The 14,275-nt window shown below is 46.9% G+C and overlaps 1 pseudogene; it reads right to left on the reverse strand.

The window, feature by feature from the left end:
• Nucleotides 1-14,275, reverse strand: part of LOC123039752 (cytochrome P450 81Q32-like) — a 35,614-nt pseudogene that overhangs the window by 12,863 nt on the left and 8,476 nt on the right.

A 14,275-nucleotide genomic window follows, 5' to 3' on the forward strand; every position in this document is an offset into this window, starting at 1 on the left:
GAAGAAGAGGCATCAGATGAGCCCGTTGATGATCTAGGTCGGGCCATTGCCGATGCAAAGAGAAACTGCGCAAGTGATTTGGAGAAGAAGAAGTTGCAGCGCATGTTAGAGGATCACAAAAAATTGTTGTACCCGAATTGCGTAGGTGACAAGAAAAAGCTGGGCACCACACTGGAATTGCTGCAATGGAAGGCAGAGAATGGTGTATCTGACAAGGGATTTGGAAAGTTGCTGGTAATGATAAAGGATATGCTTCCAAAGGACAACGAATTGCCCGAGAGTACGTACGAAGCAAAGAAGGCTGTCTGCCCTCTAGGGTTAGAGGTGCAAAAGATACATGCATGCCCTAATGATTGCATCCTGTACCGCGGTGAGTACGAGGATTTGAACGCTTGCCCGGTATGTGGTGCATTGCGCTATAAGATCAGCCGCGATGAGCCTGGTGATGTCGAGGGCGAGCGCCCCAGGAAGAAGATTCCTGCCAAGGTGATGTGGTATTCTCCTATAATACCACGGTTGAAACGTTTGTTCCAAAACAAAGAGCATGCCAAGGCGATGAGATGGCACAGAGAAGACCGTAAGAAAGACGGAAAGTTGAGAGTACCCGCTGACGGGTCGCAGTGGAGAAAAATCGAAAGAAAGTACGGGAAGGAGTTTGCAGATGACGCAAGGAGCGTATGGTTTGGTCTAAGCGCAGATGGCATTAATCCTTTTGGGGAGCAGAGCAGCAACCATAGCACCTGGCCTGTGACTCTATGTTTGTATAACCTTCCTCCTTGGTTGTGCATGAAGCGGAAGTTCATTATGATGCCAGTGCTCATCCAAGGCCCTAAGCAACCCGGCAACGACATTGATGTGTACCTAAGGCCATTAGTTGAAGAACTCTTACAGCTGTGGAATGGAACAGGTGTACGTGCGTGGGATGAGCACATGGGGGAAGAATTTGACCTCAAGGCGTTGCTGTTCGTGACCATCAATGATTGGCCTGCTCTCAGTAACCTTTCAGGACAGACAAACAAGGGATACCGCGGATGCACGCACTGTTTGGATGATACCGACAGTATATATTTGAATAGTTGTAAGAAGAATGTGTACCTGGGACATCGTCGATTTCTTCCGAGCAGGCATCCCGTAAGAAAGAAAGGCAAGCATTTCAAAGGTGAGGCGGATCACCGGACGAAGCCTCGCCATCGTACTGGTGCTGATGTACATGATATGGTCAAGGATTTGAAGGTGATATTTGGAAAGGGTCCTGGCGGACAACCTGTTCCGAAGGACGCGGACGGACGCGCACCCATGTGGAAGAAGAAATCTATATTTTGGGACCTGCCATATTGGAAAGACCTAGAGGTCCGCTCCGCAATCGACGTGATGCACGTCACGAAGAATCTTTGCGTGACCCTGCTTGGCTTCTTGGGCGTGTATGGGAAGACAAAAGATACACCTGAGGCACGGGAGGACCAGCAACGTATGCACGGAGAAGATGGCATACATCAGGGTCATGCAAGCTACGCTCTTACCAAAGAAGAGAAGGAAATCTTCTTTGAATGCCTGCTCAGTATTAAGGTACCGTCTGGCTTCTCGTCGAATATAAAGGGAATAATAAACATGGCAGAGAAAAAGTTCCAGAACCTAAAGTCTCATGACTGCCACGTGATTATGACGCAACTGCTTCCGGTTGCATTGAGGGGGCTTCTACCGGAAAACGTTCGATTAGCCATTGTGAAGCTATGTGCATTTCTCAATGCAATCTCTCAGAAGGTAATCGATCCAGAAATCATACCAAGGTTACAGAATGATTTGGTGCAATGTCTTGTCAGTTTCGAGTTGGTGTTCCCACCATCCTTCTTCAACATCATGACGCACGTCCTAGTTCACCTATGCGAAGAGATTAACGTTTTGGGTCCTGTATTTCTACACAATATGTTCCCCTTTGAAAGGTTCATGGGAGTCTTAAAGAAATATGTTCATAACCGTGCTAGGCCAGAAGGAAGCATCTCCAAGGGCCATCAAAATGAGGAGGTCATTGAGTTTTGTATTGACTTTATTCCTGACCTTAAGCCGATTGGTGTTCCTGAATCGCGGCATAAGGGCAGACTGGATGGAAAAGGCACGCTAGGAGGGGAACAAATAATATGTATGGACGGACATTCTCTCACTGAAGCACACTACACAGTTCTACAGAATTCCACCTTGGTGGCTCCGTATATGGATGAACACAAGAATTTGCTACGCTCCAAACACCCGGAGCGGTCTGATGAGTGGATTACACGTGAACAAACCAGGAGTTTCGCCAACTGGTTGCAGACACGTACCATGCATGCCACCTCTATTGAAGATGACCTGTACTTGCTGTCCCAGTTACCATCTTCGAATATAATGACTTTCAAAGGGTACGAGATAAATGGTAATACATTTTACACGATTGCCCAAGATAAGAAGAGCACCAACCAAAACAGTGGTGTCCGCTTTGATGCAGAAACCAAGACGGGAAAGGAAACATATTATGGTTATATACAGGACATATGGGAACTTGACTATCGACGTGGTTTAAAGGTCCCTTTGTTTCGGTGCAAATGGGTCAATATGACACGAGGCGGGGTAACGGAAGACCCGCAGTACGGAATGACAACAGTGGATCTCAACAATCTTGCGTATGCAGACGAACCATTCGTCCTAGCCAATGATGTGGCACAGGTTTTCTATGTGAAGGACATGTCTACCAAGCCAAGAAAAAGAAAAGATAAGGAAGCGAATGCATCGTACGATGAGCCAAAGCGGCACATAGTTCTTTCTGGGAAGAGAAACATCGTGGGAGTGGATGACAAGACAGACAAGTCAGAAGATTATGAAAAGTTTGATGAAATTGCTCCATTCACAGTGAATATTGACCCGAGCATCCCGTTAAATGATGAAGATTTTCCATGGTTACGGCGCAAAGGGACACACGCGAAGAAAAAGTTTCACACCCAAAGATCTGGGATGTGATCGGCTTCACTATCATCACTTTCTTCTGTGTTTCACACCCAGGAGGGAATGTCTGTAATAGTTAGGGTAGTTATGTGTTTTGGCATTTGAAACGCGAAGAAATTTTATGTGCAAACAAATTCTTTTCATGCATTTACTGATTTTTTTCCAGCTAAATGACCCTGAAATTGAAAAGCAATTCAAATGAACTCAGAAAAGGTTGAAAGTTGGCATGGTATCATAATTTCATATAAATAGCATGTGCAAGAAAGTAGAGAGGGTTACGACAAAAACTGGATGCACTTCGTGTACAAAATGGACAATCTCTTTCGAAGTATCAGGGTTTCCGACGAAAACTGAACTGTTACAAAGGCATTTCATTTTTTAAATAACCTAAGCATTACTAAATTGAATATAATGATAAAACACACTAATATTGAACATAAGAAAAAAGAATCACTGGAAAAACTTTTTTCAAAGTTAAGTTATTCACAAACTAGTGATTCACACAAATTTCAAATAATTCAAAATTTAAACTATTCAAATTTGAAATCTACCGGCACTAAGAGAAAGTTTGTAATTTTTTGTACCTAAAGCAAAAATATTCACAAAGAAACTCTAAATACAACAAAAAACAACTCAAAAATAAATAAATCAAAATAAATAAAACAAAAAAATAAAGCAAAAAAATAAAGCAAAAAAAAGCCCGCCTACTGGGCCAAAGCGGCCTGCATACGACCAGCGACACAACTTTTCATTGGGCCAGGATGCAGGCCCGCGAAGGCCCAGTAGGCCCACAAGGCGAGGAGGACAGGTAGGCCCAGTAGGCCTGACTAGGAGAGGAGATCGAGAGAGCTACCGCACTGGGGCTTATAAACCAGTGCGGTAGCCCCTCGACTAGCGAGGTGGGACTAAACTTCCGCACCGCACCTGCGCCAGCGCACCCCCTTTAGTACCAGGTCGTGGCACAAACCGGTACTAAAGGGGGGGCCTTTAGTACCGGTTTGTGCCACCACCCGGTACTAAAGGGGGTCGCTTCCCGCCGCTTGGCCTGGCCAAAACAGACCTTTAGTACCGTTTGGTGGCTCCAACCGGTACTAAAGGTGCCTTCTATATAACTAAACACTTCAAAATTTCGTCAGTTTCTCATCTCCCTCTGCTTCTTCTCCTCTGCACCGTCGCCGCCCCCGTCGCCGCCCCGTCCCCGTCGTCGCCGCCCCCGTCGCCGCCCGTCGTCGCCGCCCCGTCCCCGTCGTCGCCGCCCCGTCCCCGTCGTCGCCGCCCCGTCCCCGTCGCCGCCCCCGTCGCCGCCCCGGCCCGTACGTCCCCGTCCCCGTCGTCGCCGCCCCGTCGTCGCCGCGCCCGTCGCCGTCCCCGTCGCCGCGCGCCCCCCGTCGCCTCTCGCCTAGCCGGCCGGTGAGCGCGCACACACACACACATACATTGTTAGACATTTTTCTGTTTTTTAGAAATAGTTAGAAATGTTAGAATTGTTAGATTTGTTAGAAATGTTTGAAATTGTAGAAATTTTTCTGTTTTTTAGTTATAGAAATATATAGTTATAAAAAAGTTAGAATTGTTAGAAATTTTTCTGTTTTTTAGTTATAGAAATAGTTATAAAAATGTTAGTTATATATATAGAAATGTTATAATTTTTTTCTGTTTTTTAGTTCTAAAATATTAGAAATGTTATAGAAATGTTAGTTATATATAGCATTGTTAGAAATGTTATAGAAATGTTAGTTATATATATAGAAATGTTAGAAATTTTAGTTATCAAAATCCAATCATTAAAAAAATGTTACTTTTTGCGGGCATATAGCTAGTATTTGTTCTCGACGATGCCCGGCCCGCATCCTCGCCGTCGACCCGTCCGCGACGACGTCCAGCCGACCCATGTCCGGGACTGGGCTCCGCCGGGCTGGCACTGGGAGGTGCTGCTTGGAGGGGCGCGCCGCTTGACGAGGAACCCGGCCGCGGGTCCAGTCGTCGACCCTGATCTCGTTTGGTGGCGTTCGCGTGGGCCAGTTTCGGTGCGGAGGGACCCGGCCCCGCCGGAGGTGGTACGTCGCCGTGTCAGGGAGGAGGACGAGCACGTCCATCGCTACATGGTTGCGTTAGAGGGCGGCAGGTTCTCCAATACGTGGCAGTATCTTCGGGGATCTCACTTCAGCTATGATCCTGTGAGGGTTCCTTCTCTTTGGGTGTCCACTGCCCGCGCCGGAGGAACCGCGAGTGTCCTAGATTCTTCTGTAGTATTCGATCTTTATTAGCTAATAGCCAGTGATGTACTATTCAATATTATATATTATTCGAGACGATGTATTCGAGATTATATCTATTATTCTGGACGATGTATTCGAGATTATATCTATTATTCTGGACGATGTATTCGAGATTATATCTATTATTCTGGACGATGTATTCGAGATTATATCTATTATTCGAGATTTGAATACTAAATTGTTTTATATTTCTTTTGGATTAGTTAAACAAAAGCTATGGCAGACAATACCGACAGAGAGGGAGAACAGACCATGTTCGATATGATACGCGGGGCAGATGATAATCAAAATGAAGAAGATTATGACGGCTCCGAATTTCTAAACAACACCGGAGAGGGTGATATGATATTCGATCACGACGAAGTCATGAATGATTATGACGATGACGAAGAACATGATCCTGAAACAACAAACACCGACGAGGTATATATATTTATATAAGCAGGCATCTGGTGATCATCACATGTTTTAAATGACTTGAAGATATATTAACGAATCGATCTTTGTTCTTTCAGCCATCCGGATCGAGCAAATCTTCAGAAAAAAGGACGAAACGAGGCCCGAACAAAAAGTTGAAGCCGGGCGTAAAGTACAATATCGAGGCATGCGGCCCTACTGGCAAACCAATAGCGCCTAAGAAGATTGCGGACAAGTTCGTTCGTCAGTGCGGAGTTCTTGTGAAGGACCAACTCCCGATCAAACTTCAAGAATGGAGAGCGCCAGCAAAGCCACGTCCAGATGTTACTTATGTCGACAAGAATCAAAAAGATCTGCTTTGGGATACTCTCATGGAACATTTCACCCTACCAGATCATTTCACAGAAGCAGATGTGCAGAAAGTCAAAGAGGCTGCTCTTAAGATGATGGCGACTGCATTCAAGAACTACAAGAATGGTGAATGGAACAAGTACGTCAGCGGAGGAAGGAAGACTCCAGTATTCAAGGGAACACTGGAGAACCAACGTGATCATTGGGCCGATTTCGTGAAATTCAAGGATTCGGAATTAGCTAAGGAACGGTCGAGAATAAACAAGAAGAATGCCGAAAAAAAGGATAAGTTCCATAAGCTGGGGCCAGGTGGCTATGCGGTGGCAATGCCTAAGTGGGATAAGTCTGAGAAAGAGATGGAGGATGCAGGTGTCACTCCGGCTACTAAGAGCTGGCCCGCCAGGGTCAGGACTTGGTTCTATGCGCATGGGGGGGAGTTGGACCGGGAGACAGGAGATGTTTCGACGAGGGCAAGTCTGAAGGGAGCCGACGATGCGATACTTGTTGCAATAGAAGAGGCACGAAAGGGGGTGTTCCAGCCCAACAGAGAGAACGACGAGCTTACGCGTGCCCTGGGAAATCCTGAACACCCGGGAAGAACACGAGGCAAGGGCGCTATTCCGTGGTATGAGGGGTTTTCAGACTGGAACACCGACTACAGAACCCGTGCGAGAAAGAAGATTGCGGAGGAGAAGAAGAGGAAGATGGAGGAGGAGCAGAGGAAGCGGGACTATGAACGCCTTCAAGGCCTAGAAGCAAGTCAAGCGGAATTGGCAGTCAAATTCCAGCGGCAGCAGGAGCAGATCGACTCACTTACCCATCAAAGGGGGTCTCAGCAGCTGCAGCAGCTAGCGGATGATCCAGCATTGGATAGCACCGGCCCATCCATGCCGAGAAGCAGCGTGGGTTCCGTCCCGGACGACCCAATGCTGGGTAGATACCCCGTGGATGACATCACGGAGAACACTAACTGCGAGCTACACTACAAAATGAAGAACATATCCATGAAGGTGGCGGACGGCTGTGCTTTCACAAATCCCCCCGAGGCAACCTTCCATTGCAACCCGATTCCAGCGGGCTATGCTCGTGTCGTGGTTGATGAGGTGCTGGACCCATATTCGGGGCTACAGCTTGACATTGCTGGAGGTGACGGCGAGCGCTTTCTCGGAGAGGCCAAACATCGTATCATCCTATGGAAAAAGGATTGCATCATCTTTCCAAGGCCACCCACACCGCGTCACCCGAGTCCTCGTCGAAGTCCGCCACCGAGTCAGCAGACTCCCGCTCCTCCAAGTCCGGCAAAGTGTCAGGACAATCCTCCTCCTCCAAGTCCGGCAAAGTGTCAGGACAATCCTCCTCCTCCAAGTCCGCCACAGCGTCAGACATCCACTCCTCCTCCAAGTCCGGCACAACCTCAGGCCACTCCTCCTCGTCCAACTCAGTCCCGTCAGCCATCTCCGCCGCCTCAGCAATCGCAGAGACACCCCGCAGCTCTGGTGCGTAGCCGTACGAGTCGAGGTAGTACAGCTGGAAGTACAGGCGGAGGCAAGCGGTATAAATATGGTCCAAGCCTGAAGCCTCTTCCGCAGAGGTCTTATGACAAGTCCGAGGAGGAAATCACAGCCATATCGAAGGCCGAGGTGGAAGCCCATTTTGCACCGAAACCGCCACCGCCGCCAAGGGAGAAAGTGCCTGAGGAAACGATTGACCACTTCATTCGTATGGCTCAACCACCAGCTTCCAAGCCTGTTGACACAGACTATGAGCGCCACATCAGGAAGTTAAATCGAGCACGTCTACAAAGGGAGGCGAGCACGTCTACATCGGGATCGAGCAAACAAGAAGCAGCTGCCAAAAAATGCGGGAAAACCATTCCCCAGCTGGGAGAACAGGCGGCGCAATCGATCCCCTCGCTTGTTGTGCCAACAACAGGTGACAGTACGCGCCCCCAATATTATTGTGGGCAAACAGTGCATGTTCCCGAGGTGGGCAATGTGGTAATAACGGAGGAGCATATAATGCAGGCTGAAGTTCTCAACATCACTGTTGGACAACTCCTCGAGATCGAGCCCATGCCTTTGCTTAGAGAGGATGAAGTAAAACGGCAATATGTCCGGGGCCAACCTTTGGTCGCGCCAGACAAGGTCAAGAACCTCCCAACGAGAATGTATGAATTGCATCAATGGTACATGAACATTACCAAGATTTCAGATCGAGTGTCCCTCATGGTGAATGTCAAGGAGGACCATTACTACCATGAGAAAGCTGGGTCCGTTGAGTATTTAGAACTGTTTCAGTTATACAATAAGGAAGCACTCGACAAATCTATCGTCAGTTGCTATTGTCTGTAAGTGATTTCTTTCTATAATTTAAGTCTCAAGCTAGCTGTAGTGATCCTTTTGAGATCAATCATTATTACCTGTAATTATCCTCACTATATATATTCTTTTCTGTGGTATTATGCAGGATGAAGATATATGAAATGAGAAAAGGTGGACGCTATGGCATTGGGTTCATTGACCCAAACACCGTTAATGAATTCACATGGAAGATAAATGAACATCATGCAAAGGAAGTAGAAAGCAGCATGCTAGAGTTCTTGAAGCGCCTCAAATACAATGAAGATATACTACTTCCTTACCACTTTGGGTGAGTCACACTGTCTTGTACTACAAATTCTCTGTTTTTGCCTACTAGCTAGCTACATGTTTTTGCTAACATATGCCCGCTTAATTAAGACATGTAAACGTGTGTGCATAGCAGATTTCACTGGGTCTTGTGTATCATTAAAGTTGACGCCGGAACAGTTGAAGTACTGGACTCACTAGTCTCAAAAAACACTGACTTTAACATCTTGTATGGGATAGTCAACAGGTAATTTCAATCATTATTAACTATATATCTCGGCCTATTTAGTTCGTCATTTCATGATATGAACTATTTAATAACCCCTTTATTCATTTTCTTTGTCGGCGGGCAGGGCTTGGGCAAGATTCATCAGCGTCACGCCCGGCGAATGGAAACAAAAGCTTGAATGGTTTCGACCCAAGGTAAGTAATTAAGTAGTACTAGCTAGCTAGCTAGCTAGCTGCCATCTCTTTAATTATCATGCTTGATTAATTTTTATCTGATCAAATTCCATTCTCGTAAAGGCCCTGAAGCAGGCGCAGGGGACTGATCTGTGTGCATTCTGCGTTTGCGAGAATATTCGCATGATGGCGTCCGAAAGGAGCAGATCTCAAAGACAGCAATGGGTACGCTTGTCAGAACACTATTCACAATTTTTACACCATTATCGATATCTAGCTAGTCACACAACTAATACACATGCATATTGATCTCCTTCTTAACAGTTCAAAGAGGTGCGGGAGAAGCTCATAGAAACGGAGCGCGTAGAAGCAATTCAAGAGGAAATAGCGGGATTTTTGCTCGACCAGGTCATAAATCCGAATGGAGAATTCTATTACCCGCTACCGCCCCAATGAAAACCACTTTCAATTGTCATCGTGCTCCGAAGGCACCAATTAGACTGGCTCCGAAGGCAACATTCATATGTAGGAGAAATTGTATATATCTGTACATGTGTGTATGTGTGAATTAATTAATATGGTGGTTTAATTTGTGAGACATTGATGTGATATATATATGCATGATTGGTTCTACTAGAAATTATATATATATATATATATATATATATATATATATATATATATGCATAACGTGTACAATGTGTAGTATCGTAAAATACCAGCAAACGAAAAAGAATTAAAATGGAAACACAAAATTAAATGAAAAAGAAATCATAAAACTAAAAACCCTCCAAACCTTATAGTACCGGTTGGTATTACAAACCGGTACTAAAGGGATCCAGGTCCCCGGAGCTGGCCCGTGCCACGTGGTCGCCCTTTAGCACCGGTTCGTGCTGAACCGATGCTAAAGGGGGGGGGGCCTTTAGTGACAACTAATTAGTGCCGGTTATGTAACCGGCACTATAGGGCCTTACGAACCGGTGCTAATGCCCGGTTCTGCACTAGTGTTTCTCCTACAAAAGTCATGAGCACTCAAACGCTTCCTAGGAACGTTGCTCCAAATAATTAACTGTGAGCTATACCTTTGCGGCGACGTTTCAGTCCGCGCCGCGCTCCTCTTCCGCCTACTGGTCCGGACTGGCCTTTGTTGGTCAGCCGCGGCGGGCTCGGCTTCCCGCCTTGAAGGCGCTTCCTGCAAAACACCATCATATGCGAAGGTCAGAAATGAGCAAGGAAGAGATAATGGTGTCGGGACTTCAGTCACAATCACCTGGGAAGCCGGATATAGTCCGGGGTAGTCAGCCCTAATGGCGACTAAAGCATTATCCATGCTGAGCTGGTGGAACACCCCGTCGATTAGCTCCACCTTTATGTCCGGATCCTCTTCGGAGGCCGGATACTGGGATCTCTCTGGATGCTCGGGTTGCGGAGCTGGACTTAGCATGTCCTCCACAAACCGACGCAACTCCTGCGTTGAAAACATGATATAAGAAATTTAAACTTTGAAGGCATGGGTCGGGCCCTTAAAGTGTTCGCTTACCCAACGCCGAGGGTTATTCATGGAGAACCCATTCAACGGGTTCGTCTGGAGAAAGTCCTCCTTCTCCCCCTTGTACAGGCCGGACAGGATCTTCGCCAGATCCTCGGCCGAATCCGGTCCTTTGCGGCCATGACGGGTGGCATCATCCTCCCCGTTGAAATCCCACATGGGGTGGCCCCTGTATTGCAGTGGCTGCACCCCCCGCGTAATGCATGTTGCCATGACTCCAATCATGGTTAACCCGGAATGGGCCAGTAATCTTATCTGGCCCATCAAATAATGGACGCTCTTGTCTTCCTCCAGTTGGGGGCTCCGTGGGCGCCAACTGAGGCGTTTCTTCAGAGGAGCATTACTGAACTCCGGGAGGCCGATCCGAACAGGGTCCGGCAGCGGCGCGTCTTCTATGTAAAACCATTCCGAAGGCCAGTCTTCGGACGCCTTCTTAGGGGTTCCGGATGGATATCCGGTCCCGGCAATGCGCCATACTTCGGAGCCGCCCACTTGATATATGGACCCCTCGTGAGAGCGGGGTACAAGGCAGAACAACCTCTTCCACAGTGCAAAATGGGGCTCGATGCCCAGAAATAGCTCGCAAAGAGCTACGAAGCCCGCAATATGCAGGATAGAGGCGGGCGTGAGGTGATGGAGCTGGAGTCCGTAGAACTCCAGGAGCCCGCGGAGGAACGGATGTATAGGAAATCCGAGCCCCCTTATCAGATAGGGGACGAAGCATACCCGCTCCCCTTTGTTGGGACTTGGTGTAGCCTCCGCTTGCTTCCCACCTTGGTAGGTGGCCAACCCGGATCGAACCGGAACCATGAAGGCTGGAGGGAGATATCCCTTTGCTTGGAGCGTCACCAGCTCGTTGTGCGGGACAGAACATCTCCTCCAATCTCCTGGCGGAGGGCTGGGAGCGCGAGAAGAGGAGCCGCGTCGACGGTCCATGATAGAATGGATTCTTGGTCAGAAGCGCTCCGATGAGTACTCGCGGAAGGAAGATGGTGTGATTTGGATCTGGATTCTTGCCTCTCTTATAGGCAGATTATTTGCACAGCTAGAGGGTAAAACATAAAAGATACCCTGGCTTTTCGCATTCGTGCGACGCGTGGAAGATGGCCATTATTGGGCGTGGAAGCCAAGAAGCGCAACATTGATAAGGAAGCCGGACACTGTTCGGCAAACACACGGAATTTGGAGGAGAACCCGCCTTGCAACGCCGAAGACTATATACTCGCTGGACTTATCGTCATTGAAGCCTGGTTCGGGGGCTACTGAGGGAGTCCTCCACTAGGGGGTGTCCGGACAGCCGGACTATCATCGTCCGCCGGACTCCAAGACTACGAAGATACAAGATTGAAGACTCCGTCCCGTGTCCGGATGGGACTTTCCTTGGCGTGGAAGGCAAGCTTGGCGATATGGATATGTAGATCTCCTACCATTGTAACCGACTCTGTGTAACCCTAGCCCTCTCCGGTGTCTATATAAACCGGAGGGTTTTAGTCCGTAGGACACAACAACCATCACAACAATCATACCATAGGCTAGCCTCTAGGGTTTAGCCTCCTTGATCTCGTGGTAGATCCACTCTTGTACTACCCATATCATCAATATCAATCAAGCAGGAGTAGGGTTTTACCTCCATCGAGAGGGCCCGAACCTGGGTAAAAACATCGTGTCCCTTGTCTTCTGTTACCATCCGCCTAGACGCACAGTTCGGGACCCCCTACCCGAGATCCGCCGGTTTTGACACCGACACGGAGGGTCTCGCTAATGATACACTTGAGGTAGGTGAGGTGGGGAAGGTCCTCGGCGCCAACCTGGCGGGAAGACCCCACGGATCAGTCGACCTCGGCCTGCGCCTTCTTCAGTTTTGCTGTGTGATTTAGCAGGAGCGACATAGACCATTCTATCGCAGCTAAGGTGGTCTTCGTTCCTGCACTAAATAAACTCTGTAGACAGAAATTTTTAGCATGATTGTCTTGTTTTGTGATTGGTATATATGTGGTAGTGTCCACGAGTACCGTGCACAAGCTTGGTATTCAAATTAAACTTTTTATCGTATCCAAATTTCAAAATTTATATAATAATAGCATCTTCAACAGACGGGCAGGTGCGGGGCACGCTAAATTTTTTTACGGTGCCAAAATAGTCTTTTTGAGCGCGGGAGCGACGAAGAGGTTTGTCAGATGCACAAAAACACGACGCCCAATCCGGCGCGCGGCCCCACTTGCAGCAGCCCAGATAAGAGGCATGCCAAGCAGCCCAGATGTTAATTAAACTTGTTCCCTGCGTTTCCCATTAAGAGGTTTCCCATTCATATCCGAGGCAAGTTTAATTAACATTTTCCCTGCGTTTCTACATATTGCATGCTATGAATGGGAAAAAATGCAACTTTTGTTGGGTGATTTATTTGTTGGTTGATTTTAGTTTGGAACATTTACCCATGTAATTGTTGCTTTGCTTCTTTTCTTCGGTGTATGGCTCACATATGTAGTACAATGGAATTGATCTGCGCGCATATTACTCTCAGCTAATCTCACAAAAATCTCACACATCTCTTGCATAGTAATATGCTATTTGGATTCATCTAGAGCTAACATTTTGCCGACGCTTCATGCAGTTGTCAATTTCAGCAGGAACTGCCAATTCTAGCATACCTGTCCTCATTTCGATCTACCGTACTTACGTTTCCCTATATGATGTCTATATGTCAAGTAATTCATGCATATTGCTAATCTACGGCAAGACTTATATTGTTACGCTTGTCATTTCCCGTGGAAAGCAAATTTGACGTTTTTATCGTTGTTTAATTGTGAGCCAAACTATACCGTATTGAACTAGACATAGTACAAACGGTGTGGGCCTTTGCGTTGGTACCGACGCGTATGAGTACAACTCGTTTACTTGTCCTCCAAAGACTCTCGTGTATTGCCCTCATATATACCCCATGTAGTCGCACCTAAGACGATCTGATGTCCGTGATTTAATCTACTCATGGCATCCATGAAGTATGATCTTCCGCTGCTGGACCGTGACACAAGGTTTACCCTATGGCAAGTCAAGATGCGGGCGTTGTTGGCACAGTCCGACTATGATGAAGCACTGGATAGTTTTGGGAAGAAACGTATTCAGGACAGGACTGATGAGGAGAAAAGAATTGATTGTAAGGCTTTGTCACAAATTCAACTTCATTTGCATAATACTCCCTCCGTTCCACAATGTAGTGCGTATAGATTTTTGTGAAAGTCAAACTTTGCCAACTTTGACCAAGTGTATAGAGAAAAATGTCCACATCTACAATACCAAACATGTACATTCTGAAAATATAACTCATAATGTATCCAATGATGTGCATTTGGTATTCTAGATGTACCTATCTTTCTCTATAAATATGGTCAAAGTTTGTACTGTTTGACTTTTGCATAAATCTATAGGCACTACATTATGGAACGGAGGGAGTAATATTTTGCAGGAAGTTTTGAGCGAGAAAACTGCCGCCACTCTATGGTTAAAGTTGGAAGGGATTTGCATGACAAAATATCTCACCAGGAAGATCCATCTGAAGCAAAAATTATTCCTGCACAGGTTACCCGAGGGAGGTAATTTTTTGAATCATATATCTCAGAATTTAAAGAGATGATATCTGATCTAGCTGCAATGGAGGTTAAGTATGAAGAGGAAGATAC

The sequence above is a fragment of the Triticum aestivum genome, chromosome 2B (genome assembly GCF_018294505.1).
Source record: "Triticum aestivum cultivar Chinese Spring chromosome 2B, IWGSC CS RefSeq v2.1, whole genome shotgun sequence".
In the NCBI taxonomy this organism is placed as follows: domain Eukaryota; kingdom Viridiplantae; phylum Streptophyta; class Magnoliopsida; order Poales; family Poaceae; genus Triticum; species Triticum aestivum.